Source organism: Sus scrofa, chromosome 3, assembly GCF_000003025.6.
Source record: "Sus scrofa isolate TJ Tabasco breed Duroc chromosome 3, Sscrofa11.1, whole genome shotgun sequence".
NCBI classification, from domain to species: Eukaryota; Metazoa; Chordata; class Mammalia; order Artiodactyla; family Suidae; genus Sus; species Sus scrofa.
In genome coordinates, this window is record NC_010445.4 from 119092995 (window position 1) to 119110468 (window position 17474).

Here is a 17474-nt window from a genome sequence, read left to right on the forward strand (position 1 = left end):
TGTTCATTTGTCTTAGAATATCAAGCTAGAAGTGATAGAACTGGGACTATAAACCAAGCTTGAAATAACTGTTACATATGATAAAGAACTAAAAGGAGTCTGTTCACTCACAAATGACGAACGAGGTCAGGACAACTTTTGAAAAGAAATCGCCAAAAACCCTACAACCCTGCAAATGGTGGGAATACTGAGAGGAAGTATTAACATAAAAATGGACCAATAATCATAAGAGGAGGTGATCAATGTCTTTAGTGATTAGGGGAATGCTAATCAAGACTACACGAAGTATCATTTAATAACCAGATACATTTTATAATTGGAATATTTTTTAAAATATGACATTTCCAAGTGTTTGAAAGATTGAATCAATAGAATTTCCTTAACTTTCTAGAAAGGATTATAAATTGGTGCAACCACTTGGGAAAAGAGCTTTTCATTTGCTTCTAAATTTGTATTTTCATACATCCTCTGACCCAACAAAGTGTCTTACATGTGCACCCCACAGCACTCTTGCACATGTACAAAAGGAGATGTGTATATGAAGGTTCATAGCAACCTTACTGTTTATAGTATAAGCCTATATACTCATCACAGAAGAATTAATGAAGTGTGAACAAAGCGCTTTTATACAATAGTCCAAAAAGGTGAATTACCTTGGTAATACAATACTAAATAAAAACAAGTCACTACAAATTCCATATAGTATGGCATGATATATTTATTTTTTAAACCATTTAAAAAAATTGAAGTATAGTTAATTTACAATGTTGTATTTCAGGTATACATCCAAGCAATTCTGTTATACATACATACATACATACAAATATATATATATGTATTCTTTTTCAAATTCTTTTCCATTATAGGTAATTATAAGATATCAAATATAGTTCCTGTGCCATACAGTAGGCCCTTGTTGTTTATCTATTTTATATATAATGATATGTTTCTTTAAAGTTAAAAATTATTAAACTAAATATTTTAAGGAATATAGAGAGATGCAGTAAAAATATGGCAAAGAAATAATAAACACAGGGTTTAGGATGACCATTTCTTAATGTGTAGGGAAGCAGTCTCAAATATTCAATTGAGATGTGTTTGACAAAGATGTTGATTCATTTACTCCTTAATTCATTCAACAAATAATACTGACTATATATTAACTGCTGTTAAATGATGCAAATTATCAAGCACTGACTTGGTGCAAAACGCTAGGGTAAGTCCATGACACCATAATGGAAAGGATAGGCATAACTCTTGCTTTCACAGAGTTTACGTTCTAATGAGAGAAGAGTCCTAGAGACCAAGATTTAAAAGCTCTTTCCATCTGAATTAGAATGATGACAGTCATTCATGGAAACGGGAAAGGAAGAGTCTTTCAGAATTTCATCCTGTGGGTATGGCTAACTTTGTTTTTTTTAGGCTGCAACTGCAGCATATGGAAGTTCCCAGACTAGGAGTTGAATTGGAGCTGCAGCTACTGGCCTACAACACAGCCACAGCAACGCAGGGTCTGAGCCACATTTGTGACCCACACCACAGCTCATGGCAATGCCAGATCCTTCACCCACTGAGTGAGGCCAGGGATCAAACCTGAGTCCTCATGGATACTAATTGGGTTCATTACCATTGAGCCACAGTGGGAACACCCCTATGGGTAATTTTTAAGTTGAGGACCATCTATAATGCAAGTCCAAGTTATCAATAAATGATAATAAATTCACACCTAAGTGTAGAAGGCTCAACTAACACACACACAGCCACACACACATATCCTAAAATAGGAAGACTATAGGAAGAAAATACATAAAGACATTGGTAAGTACCCTATACCACTTACACTGGCTCCTCTTTTTAGCACCAGACATTTATTTTAATTGAATTCATTCAATTAATACTTCTTGGGTCCTCTCTCTATATATATATATATGAGTCACTTGTGCTTGATTTTAAATAGTCCTAAATGGCCATTACTCAAAATTAACTAATGCCCAACAGCAATAACAAGAGAAGAGATTTGTCCTTGGAACAAATCTTGCTGTACAACTGTGGGTTCACATGAAACCCTTCAACTGGCACAGTCCACCCACAGCATTTTCCCAATGACTCATGAAGGTGAGAAATTTTCACAAAGCATGACTCCTTGAAATGTATTTGGGGAGTTGCTGATTGGTGCATTTTAGGAGCTCAAAACTCTAACTCTAGTTAATGAAAAGGTCAGAGCTGCTCAGTCTGACATTAAAGACTCAGGAGCTACCCAGGGAACAGGCTTCCTCATCTTTTCCTATCTATGACTCAGATTCCTCTGCAGTTGGTGCTCACAACTCTTCCTTCGAACCTTATTCTCTTACATTCATGCTTTCAGTATCACTAGCTCTTTCTCACGAGGTTTAATGCCAATATCCATGACTTTAATTTTGTTTTGTTTTGTTTTCATGAACAAACTAACTGCTGAAAGGAACCAGCTAATGCATCATCCCACAATGATCTGTTCCCTGGGACCCACAAAGCGGGACTTGATTTATTGACAAAAATTTGTTCCCAAAGGCCATGCTTGTCTTGAGAAACTGCATCCAAATAGGAACTGCTAATTCAAGTCTCTATTAATCTGAATCTCCCTCTGCTGGACAGACTCAAGAAACTGTCCACACTGCCCAGATCGCAGGGTGAGGTACCGGGGGTTTGTTAGTGAGGGGACCTACTCAGTAAGAATCTATTTTTGTCTCATTTCAACCAGTTGTCAGCACATCTTACAGGAGGGAATCTGAACTATACTTTGGTTATAAGAATGGATGTTCCACAGAAATCCCTTGACTGGGGTTTCTCTCAGGCAAGGAATACGAGTGCCCCTGGGGGGAGAGCCAAGGCTTGTCAGCCCAAACTGTGCAAGCAGCAGTTTATTTGTTTTGTGGGTGTTTTTCTCCTCTGTAAACATGTTCTGAGGCCAAGTGATTGGTACATGTTTTATAAACTGGAAATATAAACACAGACATTCTCTTCCAAAAATGGATCTTTAGGACTTCCCTAGGGAACTTGCTCTTGCTGTTTGTTCTGATTCTGAACTAGCGTTAGTGAAAATGTTACACCTCTGATATTTGGAGTGTTAAACCCAACATCAAAGGGTGAAAATTGTTGAAAAGTTTTTGAGGTACCCTATTGGAATCCCTAAACCATTTTTGCTTCTACTGAGGACAATACACTTACGTGGCATGTCTTAATGAAGTAGGTTGGGGGGAGGGATTAATATATGTACTGGGGCAGAGGTGTGGATGACGAGCTGGCACTTTGAAGAGAATTCTCCTTCAACTACATCCTTGAAATTGCTGCTCATGCCAACTAGTATCTCTATTTTCAATGTCATTGCTGGGTAATCCTATTTTTTTTCTCATAATACGACAATTTTCTTTAAACTGAACCTGAATTATTCTAAAGATCTATTTTGCTAGAGCCTAGAAATATTAATGAGGCATCTAAACATTAAGGAAATCGAACACTTCACCAACTTTGCACTTTTTTGGGGGGGCACGCCCACAGCATATAGAAGCTCCCAGGCTAGGGGGTGAAAGAGCTACAGCTGCCGGCCTACACCACAGCCACAGCAACACCAGATCCTAGCCACATCTGTGACCTACACCACAGCTCACAGCAATGCTGGATCCTTAACCCACTGAGTGAGGCTAGGGATTGAACCTGCATCCTCGTGAATACTAGTGGGGTTCATTACTGCTAAGACACAACGGGAAATCCATGCACTTGTAAATAAATAGTCTCTAGTCTTATTTAATAAGGAGCCATCAATTATATATTCCTCCACCCTCACCATTCTCATACTAATATTGGGATATGTTTCCACTTTTCTCACAGACATTAGTGTCAAAAACACTCTTCTTCCCTGCCTATCCCCCGTGTTCCTCTTCACTGACTTCAACCTCACATTGATGATTCCTGTCACAGCCTCATTGGTTCTTGGCTCCTTAAATACTCTGGCCCTTAATCATAGCCTAGTTCAGCCAGCCTCAAGCATGGCCACCCATTGGCTTTCATCATGAGAGAAACCTATGTCTACTTGTAGTAAACCATACCAACAATCCTCCACTGTTTTGATTGAATCTACCTTTTCCAGTCCTAACATCAGCAATCTGGCAAGAGTCCTTGATTTCTCTCAAATCTTCTTCATCACTTGCATGTCTCCATCTCATCCAGGAATCCACAGCCAAGTACTCCAACTTCCCACAGGTTCCAACCTCTGTGTCTTAGCTCAAATGGAATCACCACAGGATCTATTTCTGTTTATTCCAATCCTTGGTATGTTTCAAAATCAATTTAAATGCCATTGTCTGATAAATACAGTTTTAAGTTTTCTAGTTAAAAAAAGTGAGATGATATTAAATAGGACTAAGTTTTATTTAACTAAGTCATGTCCATGGACCTCAATTACTTTGTCACCGCTGCAACAATGGTGAGATCATTAAATGATGTGATATATAAGGTGCTGTCCCATGATAAAGGACTTCTCTGGTATTATGCTGCCAGGTTTAACCTTGCCATTCCTTAATTTCTCATAGAGCCTTAATGCTTTTATAGAGTTTATAGTGCTTCCTCTTCAGCATCATAAAGTTTAACACTTTGTTTGACTGTTTGGAAACTAAGACTGAATTTTGCTCAGATTAGATACAAACAATACTTTTCAAAATATGTTCTATGGGGAGTTTCAGTCATGGCTCAGTGGAAATGAATTCAACTAGTATCCATGAAGGTGAGGGTTTGATCCCTGGCCTCGCTCAGTGGGTTAAGGATCCGGCATTGCTGTGAGCTGTGGTGTAGGTCACAGACATGGCGCGGATCCTGTGTTGCTGTGGCTATGGTGTAGGCTGGTGGCCACAGCTCCAATTTGACCCCTAGCCTGGGAACTTCCGTATGCCATGAGTGTGACCCTAAAAAGCAAAAAAAAAAAAAAAAAAAGTGTTCTATAGAGCAGGTATTCATTGAATATTTTTTCCAATAAATGATTTATTGTTATTCATCATGGGCCCTTATTATTGAAACTTTCTCAAATATAAACAGTTTTAAGTTTTCTAGTTAAAAAAAGTGAGATGATATTAAATAGGACTAAGTTTTATTTAACTAAGTCATGTCCATGGACCTCAATTACTTTGTCACCGCTGCAACAATGGTGACATCATTAAATGATTTGACATATAAGGTGCTGTCCCATGAACTCCTTGAGGATAAGAATGTATTCAATCCCTTCAAGTCTTAGCTCAGATGATAGCTTATCATTGAGGTCTACTCCAACCAACTTATTTAAAATCATATTGTGCTGCTCCTATGTTGGGTGCATATGTATTTACAATTGTTGTATCTTCTTCTTGGATTGACTGTTTGATGATTATTTACTGTCCTTTGTCTCTTGTGACTATCTTTATTTTAAATTTTATTTTATCTGGTATGTGAATTGCTACACCAGCTTTCCTTTGACTTCCATTTGCATGTAATACCTTCTTCCATCCCCTCACTTGCAGTCTGTATGTGTCCTTGGGTCTGATGTGAGTCTCTTGTAAATAGCACATATGTGGGTCTTGTTTTTGTACCCATTCAGCCAGTCTGTGTCTTTTGCTTGCAGCACTGTGGTGCATATATACAATGGAATACTACTCAGCCATAAAAAAGAATGATATAATGGCATTTGCAGCAGCATGGTTGCAAATAAGATTCTCATACTAAGTGAAGTAAGTCAGAAGGAGGAAGACAACTACAGTATGATATCACTTATATGTGTAATCTAAAATATGGCACAAATGAACCTATCTACAAAACAGAAACATACTCACAGACATAGAGAACAGACTTATGGTTATCAAAGGGGAGAGAGGAAGGAGTGGGATGGATAGGGAGTTTTGGGTTGGTAGATGAAAACTATTACATTTAAAATGGATAAGCAATGAGGTCTGACTGTACAACACAGGGAACTATATCCAATCTCTTGGGGTAGAACATGATGGATGTATGAGAAGAAGAAAATATATATATACACACAGATATATATATAGCTGGGTCACTATGCTATACAGTAGAAATTAACTGGTGCAGCACTATAAATCAACTATACTTTAATAATAATAAAATAAAATTATAGCCCATCCCAAAGCAGATACTTATTCCCTTTCTCTGTTTTATTCATTTTTCAGAACATATACCACTTCCTAACATATTATATAATTTACTTTGCTGCTTTATATATTTTTCATTTTTTTGCTTAATAATAAACTTAACAAAGACAGATATTTTTTCAGTTTTGTTCACTGTTGTATCCATAGCCCTAGAATAGTGCCTGGCACATAGTATCCGCTTGGTAACTATTTGTCATTGCCAATAATATTGTGGTCAGTGGCATATGTACTGTATTTGAGAAAGAAGATCACTTTTTACACTCATTACCTCTATGTGGCAAAATTATTTTCATTGATAGCCAGAGAATAAAACAAATAATAAGGGCAGAAAAATACTAGACAATGACAAATGTTATTTGTGTATATAACAATATTCATGAAAATAAAGTTAAATAGATAGTTCAAAAGTGAAAAAAGTGTAACTATTTAATAGTTATTAAATTTACCTAACCATTTGAACTTTGATTCTTTGATTATAACTTAAAAATTATGTAATAATTATCCAAAAGAGTTTTAACAAAAAAGAGATGAAAAGGCATAGCAATAATGTCATACCACTAATGTAATGTTTTATTTTATTGAGTTATTCTTTAGTTTTGTAAGAATTAACAACTTTTTTTTTTTTTTGGTGTTTTTAGGGCCTCACCCACAGCCTATGGAGGTTCCCAGGCTAGGGGCTGAATTGGAGCTACAACTGTCAGCTTGCACCACAGCCACAGCAATGCCAGATCCCAGCAAGGCCAGGGATCAAACCTATGTCCTCATAGATACTAGTCAGATTCATTTCCGCTGAGCCACGATGGGAACTCCAGAATCAACAACTTTAGAGAATAAATTTCAATCTGAATCATTCACATTTAGTAAAATATTAATGTATGAACCAAGCTGTGACTTACCTAACAAAAAGATCACATCTCACCTTATAGCCTGAACTTGAAGTCTTTGATTTAAGCATTTTAAAATAAATAAAAATCACTGTTTCTTTGTCTTCAAAACTCATTGTCATTATTATTTAAAATCTACTATTAAACACAGAGGCTTGACACAAATGAATGCCAACGATTCTGAACCATTAAGCATCTATTTTCTAAAGAAATACATGTAGCTGAACATATGTGTGTCAAGGGAGTTCTCTGAATTAATGTATGTAAAATGCTCATTAAAGGAAAAGTGATAAAAATGTATACATTTGAAGCTTACAAATATATATACATATGTGGGATTTTATATTACTTATATTAAGTATATATTTAAAATTTGTTATAATAAATATTTACATACTATGTGTAATATATAATATAAACAGTTATAGAAATATATAAAATTTTACATTATGTAGTATATATTTATGAATAAACAATAAATTGTAAATATATACTTTTATATGTACTATACGAAGATAATTAAAATCCTATGGTAGTTGCAAAAATTGTTTAAAATTTAGAGCAACTAATTATTTTTTTCAGGGAGAGGTATTTTGTCACCACTGTTACTTAGAATTGCTGGTATGTCATGACAATACAAAGCAGACCCATTTTTAATCTGTTTTACTATTATAATTAAATTCTCTACAATTGATAAACAAGGTCCTGCTATATATATAGCACAGGAAACTGTATTCAATATCTTATAATAAACTACAATCAAAAATAATGTGAAAAAGAATATATATATGTAGGTGTGTGTATAACTGAGTCACTGCAACACTGTAAATGAACTACACTCCAATAAAAATAATTCTCTATAATGCCCAATTTTATTGTTGTCACCTCTCTGCTTTTGTGAACACTACAGGTTGTTTTTATTTTTCTTTTATTCCCAGTGCCCAGCAAAGCCTCTGATTTGGCAGGCGGTCCGTGAATGCTGAACACATCCCAGTGCCTACAGTTAAATTAGGTGGACGGTACTCTTTAGGAATGCATCTGAACACAGTGAGCTTTCCCTCTTTAGAGGCCCAGGGGACCCAGTCAGAAGTGAGGTGGGTGTTGATTCAGTTCAACCTCTGCAGGGATGTGAGAGTGTACTGCCCTCATCCCCTGGACCTGGAGAAGTGCCACCCCTGTGCCAGGCCATCCAGGACCATCCTTCTCACTGGGCACAGGCCTCTGGGTTCCACAGGACAGCGCTCTGAGTTTCTCTGCCAGGGCAGGGGCAGCCAGAGTTCTCAAGGTCCAGGACTATATTAGGAAATATATGCACCAGGGGAACAACAAATACGTTTGTTTTCTTCCAACACAGTCTGCTCTGCTTATCTCAGACACCTCCCTTTCTTCAGCAGAAATCACAGCCCTGAGAGGAATGTTCCATTGGGCTTTGGGAAGATTTTTCTCCATCTAAATGAGGTCTTGCCCTTGGTATTTGTGAAATCATTTCAAAAGAAATCATTTCTGAGGCCAACAAACAGTCTTTAAAAAAATCAAATGAGAACAGGACGCGGCATTCCTGGAGGTGCTTGCGATAGGTTTATTGCCTGGCCCTCATTTGCTGAGGTATCATCAGCAGATTATCCACCTCGCGTTGCTCCTAACCAGTCCTGCTTGCTGGTAACCATTGTGCTTACGCTTGTGAGAGCTGTGCCTGGGGGAGAAAGAAGATGGGTGCATTTGCGCCAATATCCTCGGCATTGCTTATCTTTTACAGCTCCTGGTGCTTAAGGCACTGCTTTGTATCAGTGGGTCAGGAGCTTACGGGGTCAGAAAACCACCTTGTTTCCCCTGCTCACCCACAGCCCGGTCACACCTGCTCTACAGGGTGAATTCTTTCTCATACCATTCATGAAAAAGGACACAGCCCATGACTTTTCTGGTCACTCGCTATTAGTGAAATTTTCTTTGTTTTTTGCTAGTCACAAAACTATAATATTTCATTAATTATAAAATATCATACACAGTAATCAAAATACTTCATTTCATTTAAAATCAAAATCTCTCCTTCCTCCAGCAGGGTCTTCAGTGAAAAAGGGGGGTGTGGCGGGTTCCTTCTCTATTTCGCTATTTTGCGTTGTCAGCTTCCTCCCTTAGCTTGAGAACCAAGGCTTTTGATTCCTCTAGAAATGGAGAGTGGAGATGGGCATGGGGAAGAAAAGGCCTTATTTGACTGGTCTCCTTGGATGAGCTGCCAGTACTCTCTGGGTTCCATCTCTTCTGGATGCTTCTGTGAGTTCTTTGGAGAACACCCCCTCCCCCCCATCACAGGTGATCTCTCCTGGCAGTTCACTCTGGCTGAACATTAAGAATCACTCTTTGGTCTCAGGCCATCTGCAGTAAAACCCTGTGGACTAAGCCTCCTCATCCTCCAGGTGGCCTCTTGGGGCAGGACTTAGGACATGTCCACAGGATAACACTCTCACGCAACCCACATGGAGTCCTGCTTAGGTTGCTTCACACCTTCCTTAAGAATGGAAATGGCACCTTTTGTCTTAAGGTCTTAGATGCAGCAGAGATAGGGTCTAATTTCAAACTAAAATCACAGTGCAATTCATATTTGTCTACTGAATTTTAATTTCCAAAGTGCTTTTGAAGCCATGTGCACAGGGAGATTAAAGGGTTAAATGGGGTGATAAGGAAATGTAACTAAAGGAGCATTTATTTGATTTTGTCACATTAGACATAACCCTCGGGTGGAAGGCTTTGGAGTTGAGAGGGTCCTAGAGGGTCCTGAGACCTCTTCTTTTCTTCTAACCAAAACGCACGGAGGCCAATGAAACCCTGGCTTCCTTAGCCAGCTGGGCCGTTCGAATACACCTGCAGCATTGCTGCATGAGTGAAACATATTGCATCACCTGCATTTGAAGGTTCTGTGAGGGTCATGTACCAGAAAGGGAACAGAGAAATTTTTAGAAATAGCAGTGAAAGAATTAGCATAGGGACTTCCCTTCTTGGCTCAGCGGTTAACAAACCCAACTAGGATCCATGAGGATATGGGTTTGATCCCTGGCCTCACTCAGTGGGTTATGGATCTGTAGTTGCCCTGAGCTATGGTGTAGGTCACAGACACGGTTCAGATCCCACATTGCTGTGGCTGTGGTGTAGGCTAGAGGCTGTAGCTCCAATTCAACCGCTAGCCTGGGAATTTCCATATGCTATGAGTGTAGCCCTAAAAAGCCGAAGGAAAAAAATTAACACAGCATGATTGCATGATTAAAAACAGAATTTTGGACAACAGGCCAACTGATCAATCAGTTCAAATGAAATCATCCAGAAGAATAAGAATACTCATGAACAATAAAGTAACTATCATGGAAAAGCATGACTACCCTTAGATGTTAAAGAAGTACTCAGCAGTAGAGAGAGAAAATCTGCATGAGAATTAGTATGTAACCACGACTGAAGCCTTTCTGCAAAAACTTCTTTTCTGCTTGGTATGAGGGATCGGTTATTAACGTCACCCTATGGCCTAGAGACAGCTGAATAATATCTAGAAATTTAGTACATATGTATTATTTTTCCCTATAAAGATTGCTTTCCTGATTCTAGGGACATTCTCCATAATCGAATTCAAATCATCCTTTGGTCATCTTTGTAAAGCCTAAGCTGATAAATGCCCTCCTCCACTGCTATGGAGAGAAGCTTGGCCAACATTTGCAAATCACTACCCTATGCCAACTAAATAAAGGGTACCTTTAATGAAAATGCATCTGAAAGTGTCCTAATCTTGTTTCCTTATGACACACCTTTCACAAAATTATTTCATTTCACCCTTAAAACAACTTTATGGGGTAAATATTAATATTTCAAGTAAAAAAAAAACTTGTAAAGTTAAATTATTTGCTCAAGGTCACACTGTTAAGTAGTAAAGCAGAATATTTTGCCCTTCATTAATAATAAATCACTTGTCTATAATGTTATAAAAGACTTAAAAGTAGAAACGTTCCCATTAATTATCTACTGATTTGAACAAATTGCTAATCCATCAGAGACCCCTGCACCATGGATGAAACCATGTGAGGTCAGACAGTTTGCAAGTGTCAGATTCCTAACTCAATCCCAGGCTTTCTCTACAATACCATATAGCATCTGTGTACATTTCCCGTTCTAAAAATGTGTAACTTTATTCAATTTCTATGTAATTTATAATTACACTTACTAAGACATGCATACATGTGGCTGTCACTTATCCCTAATCTCTTCTCTCTTACTTCCTCATTCAAACAGCCAGCAGCTTGAACCACAAGACAGAATGAATTAAAAGTCCAATGTAAGTACTTTTTGTTTATATCAATTTCAGTGCTGGCCCCCAAAATACAAACCAGTATCAACAGTTTGAAATTACTGTGTTAACATTTTCTGTTTCTAAGCTAAGCTAAACATTGGAGCAAATTGTATTGCAACACATATTTGTTTTAACTCCAATACAACTTATATTCCTATCCAAGGCACGTTAACAAACTTTCCCGTAGTTACCCATATAGTGACGAAATGGAGTTAATGGAATACTTTGGTTTACAAATTGGAGTAGAAATAAAATTTTTACAATATTTTACCATGCAAAATTTGTGTTTTCTTCCTATTAAATTCTTTGTGTCACATAAAAATCCTTATGCTTTATCCAGTAAACATTCCATTTGAGCCTACAATTTGTGGCAACAGTCCTTCAGTGGAGATATGTTAAAAGAGGATTGTTTTGAAATTGATTTTTTCTCATCTTACCAGTAAACTTTATGGGAAAACAGAATAATCCCCAGCCTGTACTCTATTCTTGTGCAGATGAACAAGAAAAATCTGATCACTTAAATTTTATTTGTATTTCATGATGTGGAAACTAAAGTTCTCCTTAGAATACATGTTTATATTTTTAGCATTGATACATTTCCTCAGGAATCATTCTGCTTTCTCTAGGTATAAAAGCATACCCTTGGAAAGACAAGAAGCTTAAAAATTCAACATATTATCTTTTGACCAACTCCATTTCTAGCCATATAATTATAAATGCAAAGTGCTTTGCTAAGAACGCTCGTTTTATCATACGTAATTGTAAAAATTAGAAACAAAATAAAATATTAATACATTATACTGATTAAATCAGTTCTGACAGACCCTTATGATGAAATATTAGACACTATTAAAATTATATGCCTGTGAATAATTTTTATGACCTGAGAAATTGCTCATGAAATAGGGTAAATTTTCTAAAAGCATGTTATAAAAAATGCTACATATTACCAGCTCCAAGATACACATTTTTCACTTTTTAACATTTTAAAAATCAGAATGCATCTTAAAATTCATGACATCTTATAACTGTTGTACGTAGGGTAGCAGTGATAACAGTTGTTCTTGTAGGCACATGTATGAACTTAGCTGTGATTCTTGTTGAAATGTCTGTACAAGTGCCACTCATTGTTTTACTTCTGAAACCATTTAAAGATAACTTTCAGAAGAAATAAAAATCCTAGTTGTTGCTTGAAACTCCATATAATCTCCTTCTGATCTGCAAAATGATGTTAGCTGCAAAACTCACTTTGAATTACTGAATGATTTCCGCAATAAAACTGGAAGGAAGCAAGTCAGGGATGCTTACTCTCACCATTTGTATTGAAAATAGTACTGGAAATCTTAATCAGTGCAATAAGTCAAAAAAAAAAAAAAGGAAATGTAATTTTCTACAAAGATAGTCCCAAGGAATATACAAGAACAAAAACAAAAAAAACTGGTTGCCAGAACTAACAGGTTGGTATGATAAGTCACAGAACAAGGACAACATGCAAAAAATGAATCTTGTTCCTGTGTACTATCAATGGATAATTGGAATACAAAATAAAAAATACAATACCATTTATAATAGCTCCCTCTCACAAAAAAAGTAGGTATAACCCTAACAGAACTTTCACATGTGTATGATCTACATGCTGAAAACTGTGAAACACCAATGAAGGAAATCAAAGATCAACTAACACGACACTGTAATCAACTATTCTCTGATATAAAAATAAAAATTCTAAGAATAATAAAAAAGAAGAAAAAGTTGGAAGACATTTGTATTCATGGACTGGAAGACCCAGTACAGTCATCAATTCTCCTCAAATTGCAACTATTTCAAACAAAAAATACTTTTCTGTATAGCCAAGCTGATTCTCAAATTTACATGGTAAGGCACAAGAATTAGTATAACCAAAATAAATAAAAGGAGAATAAAGTTGGAGTATTCACGTTTTCCAATTATAAGATTTACTTCAAGGCTACAATATTGTAAAATGATAAAAGCATAGACTTACAAATCAGTAGAATAGAATAAAAAGTCCAGAAATAGACCCACATCAATAAGGTCCAGTCAATTTTTGTCCAAGACAAAAAAAAAAAAACCCAATTGAGTGAAGAAAGATCACATTTTCAACGAATGGTATTAGAACAATTAACATCCATGTGCAAAAAAAAAAAAAAAAAACAAAAAAACCCTTGACATAATTTTTATACAAAAGTTAACTCAAAATGAACCATGGATAAATATAAAATATACATCTATGAAACTTTCAAATGAAACTATAAGCAAAAATTTGAGAGACTTAGTGTTGGGTGATAATCTTTTAGACAATATAAAATGATCAATAAAAAAACTGTTGATCGAATTGGACTTTATGAAAAGTAACACTTTTGTCCTGGGAAAGACTGTTAAGAGAATGAATCATGAAGCCACACACACTGGGAGAAAACACGTGGAAATCATATATCCAGCTGATGACTTACATCCATACTTTCCAGAGTATGGAAAGAACTCTTAAAACTCAACAGTAACAAACAACCCAACTAAAAAATGGGCAAAAGACTTCACAAAATAGATTATATCAAGGGGAAATAAATGTGAAAATCTACTCATCATGAGCCATTAATGAAATTCAAATTAAAACTAAGATGAGGTACGTATATCTATTGGACTATCTGAAATAATATTAAAGAAAAAACACCCAACAGTACCAAGTGCTGACAAGTATGAGGAGCAACTCTTGCTATGGGAATACAACATTGTCCAAAATACTCTGGACAAAATTTAGCAGTTTCTTATGAACTTGTACAAACCAGCAAGCTTAATCCAGGGCATTTACACTGGGCAATTGACAATTTATGTCACATTAAGATCTGCATATAAATGTTTGCAGCAATTCTCTCCATAATCCCAGAAATCTGGAAACACCCAGATGTCCTTCATGGAGAATGGATAACACACTATAATATATCCATACAATGGAATATTGCTCATCAAATAAATAAATTAATCAAAAAGAATGAACTACTGATGCACACAACACATTGGAAGAATTTCAAAGTATTTTGATGAGTTGAAGATAGTCTCAGAGTTCACATATTGTATGATATTCCATCTATGTGACTTTCTAGAAAAGCCAAAACTATAGTGACTGAGAACAGCTAAGTAGCTGCCAGAGATTAGACGTGAGCGAGGGTATGACCGAAAAGCAGCAGCACAGAAGAGTGGATGGAGGAGTCCTGTATCTTGACTGTAGTGATGGCTACACAAATGTGTACATATGGCAAAACTATAGAAATGTATACGCTCAAATGAAAATTTTACTTTATGTTAATTTTTTTAAAAACCTTAAATGATATCTCTACAGAGGTCTACTGAGGTGGTACAAATAAAAGGAGAATTTATTTTTTAAAAAATCACTGGAGTTCCCGTCGTGGTGCAGTGGAAACAAATCCGACTAGGAACCATGAGGTTGTGGGATAGATTCCCGGCCTCACACAGTGGGTTAAGGCTCCAGTGTTGTCATGAGCTGTGGTGTAGGTCACAGACTCGGCTTTGATCTGGCACTGCTGTGTCTCTGGCATAGGCCAGTGGCAACAGCTCCGATTAGACCCCTAGCCTGGGAACCTCCATATGCCGTGGGTGCAGCCCTAAAAGGACAAAAGACCAAAGAAAAAAATAAATAAATAAAATAGAAATCATTGTTTGATTTTCTTCGCAGTACATAATCCAGTCTCATAATCAAAACACCTTAATGGGAGTTCCCATCCTGGTGCAGTGGAAACAAATCTGACTAGGAACTATGAGTTTTCGGGTTTGATCCCTGGCCTCGCTCAGTGGGTTAAGGCTCTGGTGTTGTCATGAGCTGTGGTGTAGGTCACAGACTTGGCTCAGATCTTGTGTTGCTATGGATGTGGTATAGGCCAGCAGCTGTAGCTCTGATTTGACCCCTAGACTGGAAACCTCCATATGCCGCGGGTGCGGCCCTATAAAGACAAAAAACAAAAAACCCCAAAACAAACAAACAAAACCTTAATGAAGCATGGATTAAGTAAATTATCTCAAAGTAGCCACACAGATGAAAAATATCAAAATGTTCATAGTTTTTACTTTATGTGTGGAATATAAATTTTAATAAATTTCCATTTTCTTTATGATGAGCAAGAATTCCTTTTATAACTACAGAAAAAATAGTGAAATAAATAATTTTGGAGTTCCCTGGTGGCTCAGCGGGTTAGGGATAGGCTGTGGCTCTGGTCACTGCTGTGGCACAGGTTCGATCCCTGGTATGAAAGCTTCCACATGCTGCTAGGGTGCCCCCCCCCACAAAAAAAAGAAAGAACAAACAACAGAGATTTATGCACATGGGCCCAGCTTGTCCTGATTCTGCAAACGAAAAGCGTCATCCAATAAGGTTAGGATAAGATGAGGTGTGCCACCTAACTTAGAACCCCTGAAGATTAGTTTAGTTCTTATTACTCACTGCAATCCCCTCATTAGATGATTCTTCAAGACACCCACACCATGAACATTCTGCAAACCAATAATCAGTTTGGGATTATTTCTGGCAACTGGAAGTATGTTATAGTTGGAGAATTACCCACAAAAGTTTTTTAAAAAAGAATTGTTATCTTTATTGAGGAAACAATACTGTCTATGGAGGTTTCTTTTTAAAACTCTTCAGTTTATGGGATGTGATGTGATGAGAAAGCCCGTGTTTTCAGAATAGGTGAAATAGCACTAGTGGCAGAATGCATTTGTTTTCTCTCTGCCCCCTCATATACACTCTTTTTTCACATGTTGGTTCTCTGAAACCCTCTTCTATCTGTACTCTGTCAGTAATGACTCCAGTAACAATACCTGTCAGGGGCTGGAAGAGTAAACATTTTGTAAAAGCAAATGGCTTCCAAATGTCGACTTTCAGTGAGCAGGTCCCTCAGAGCTGACTTGGAACGTCAGAGCAGGTACAAATGCTAAACCCAGAGCACGGCGACAGAATCAAGCAGCTAATTTGTAACTGTTAACCTCAAACCCGTCTGCAGTCTCCCTTCTTCCATATTACCTGGCCTGTTGGTTTATTATATAAGACTGAGCCCTCATGAGTATTTGCCTTGTGGACCATTTACAAAGGTGTCTAAGCAAGCCTGGCCTAAGGTTGGGTGGGAGTAAATAGTAGATTAGTTCTCCTGGCCTTTGGGTCTTCCGTCCAGAGAAAATATTTCAGTTGTACTAAAACTCATTTTTTACATTTCCAAAATGGCCATTAAATCTCTGGGACTTACCGCTTAACTAACTAGGTCAGGAGCCTCAAAGCTATTTATTTATTTACTTGTTTCATGGCTACCCGCAGTATTATGGAATATTAGCAAAAGGCAATCTATTACTGGATTTAGAAAGATGTTTTCTGAAAATTTGAGGATGTGACTGGTGAAAAAGGCAGAGACAAAAGGATTACTGTACCATCTTATTAAAGCATTTCATCAAGAGGGACGTTTATATGAGAGCAACAAGTATACAGGAAAATGACAACAACTTTTATTTCTGGGAGGTGGGATTATGAGTGATTACTTTCCAATACTACTTATATGCTTTATTTCTTTGTCTAGAACATGCATTTCTTTTTAAAAAAAATCCTGAAAACAGTCTAAAATGTGACTATTATCTCTACATTTTGGAATTAAATTGGATTTTAATATTTTTATGAGGTAAAATCTTTCTACTTATAATTCTATGAGAGCAATTAAAGATATATTATTTTATAGTAAAAATATATGCTCTTAAATATTAAAATGGGTGATTTTGAGAGGGATCATTTTAGTAGAAAACATTCTATTGTAAATAATTATTTCCAGTCACCCAGGAAGTGCCTCCTTTGGCACATCCCGACTCCACCTCCTGCTGCCCACATCAGAGCCCCCGTGTTCTAGGTCGCTCTCAGTCAGCTGTCAGCATTCTCCCTGGTTCCTAGGTCATCTCCTGGTGATTCCCTGCAGACCAAAATCAGTCTCTGGAACAGGGGACCAGCTCACAATGGGGCTGTTTTAAAAAGCAAATGTTTTCAAGCCTAACCACCACCTAGAATTTCTAGTCTAACAGCTTCCAGCC

At 37.0% G+C, this 17474-nt stretch overlaps 2 long non-coding RNA genes across 3 annotated transcripts in view; one reads left to right on the forward strand and one right to left on the reverse strand.

Annotated features, from left to right (window-relative positions):
* Positions 1–17474, reverse strand: part of LOC106509892 — a 479383-nt gene that overhangs the window by 118432 nt on the left and 343477 nt on the right. The gene's annotated exons all lie outside the window — the stretch shown is intronic.
* The window catches only part of LOC106509894, a 99806-nt gene continuing 92551 nt past the window's right edge, over positions 10220–17474 (forward strand). Inside the window, exon 1 of the long non-coding RNA XR_002342975.1 lies at positions 10220–11366. This is a non-coding gene — a long non-coding RNA (uncharacterized LOC106509894). The remainder of the gene's footprint in view (positions 11367–17474) is intronic.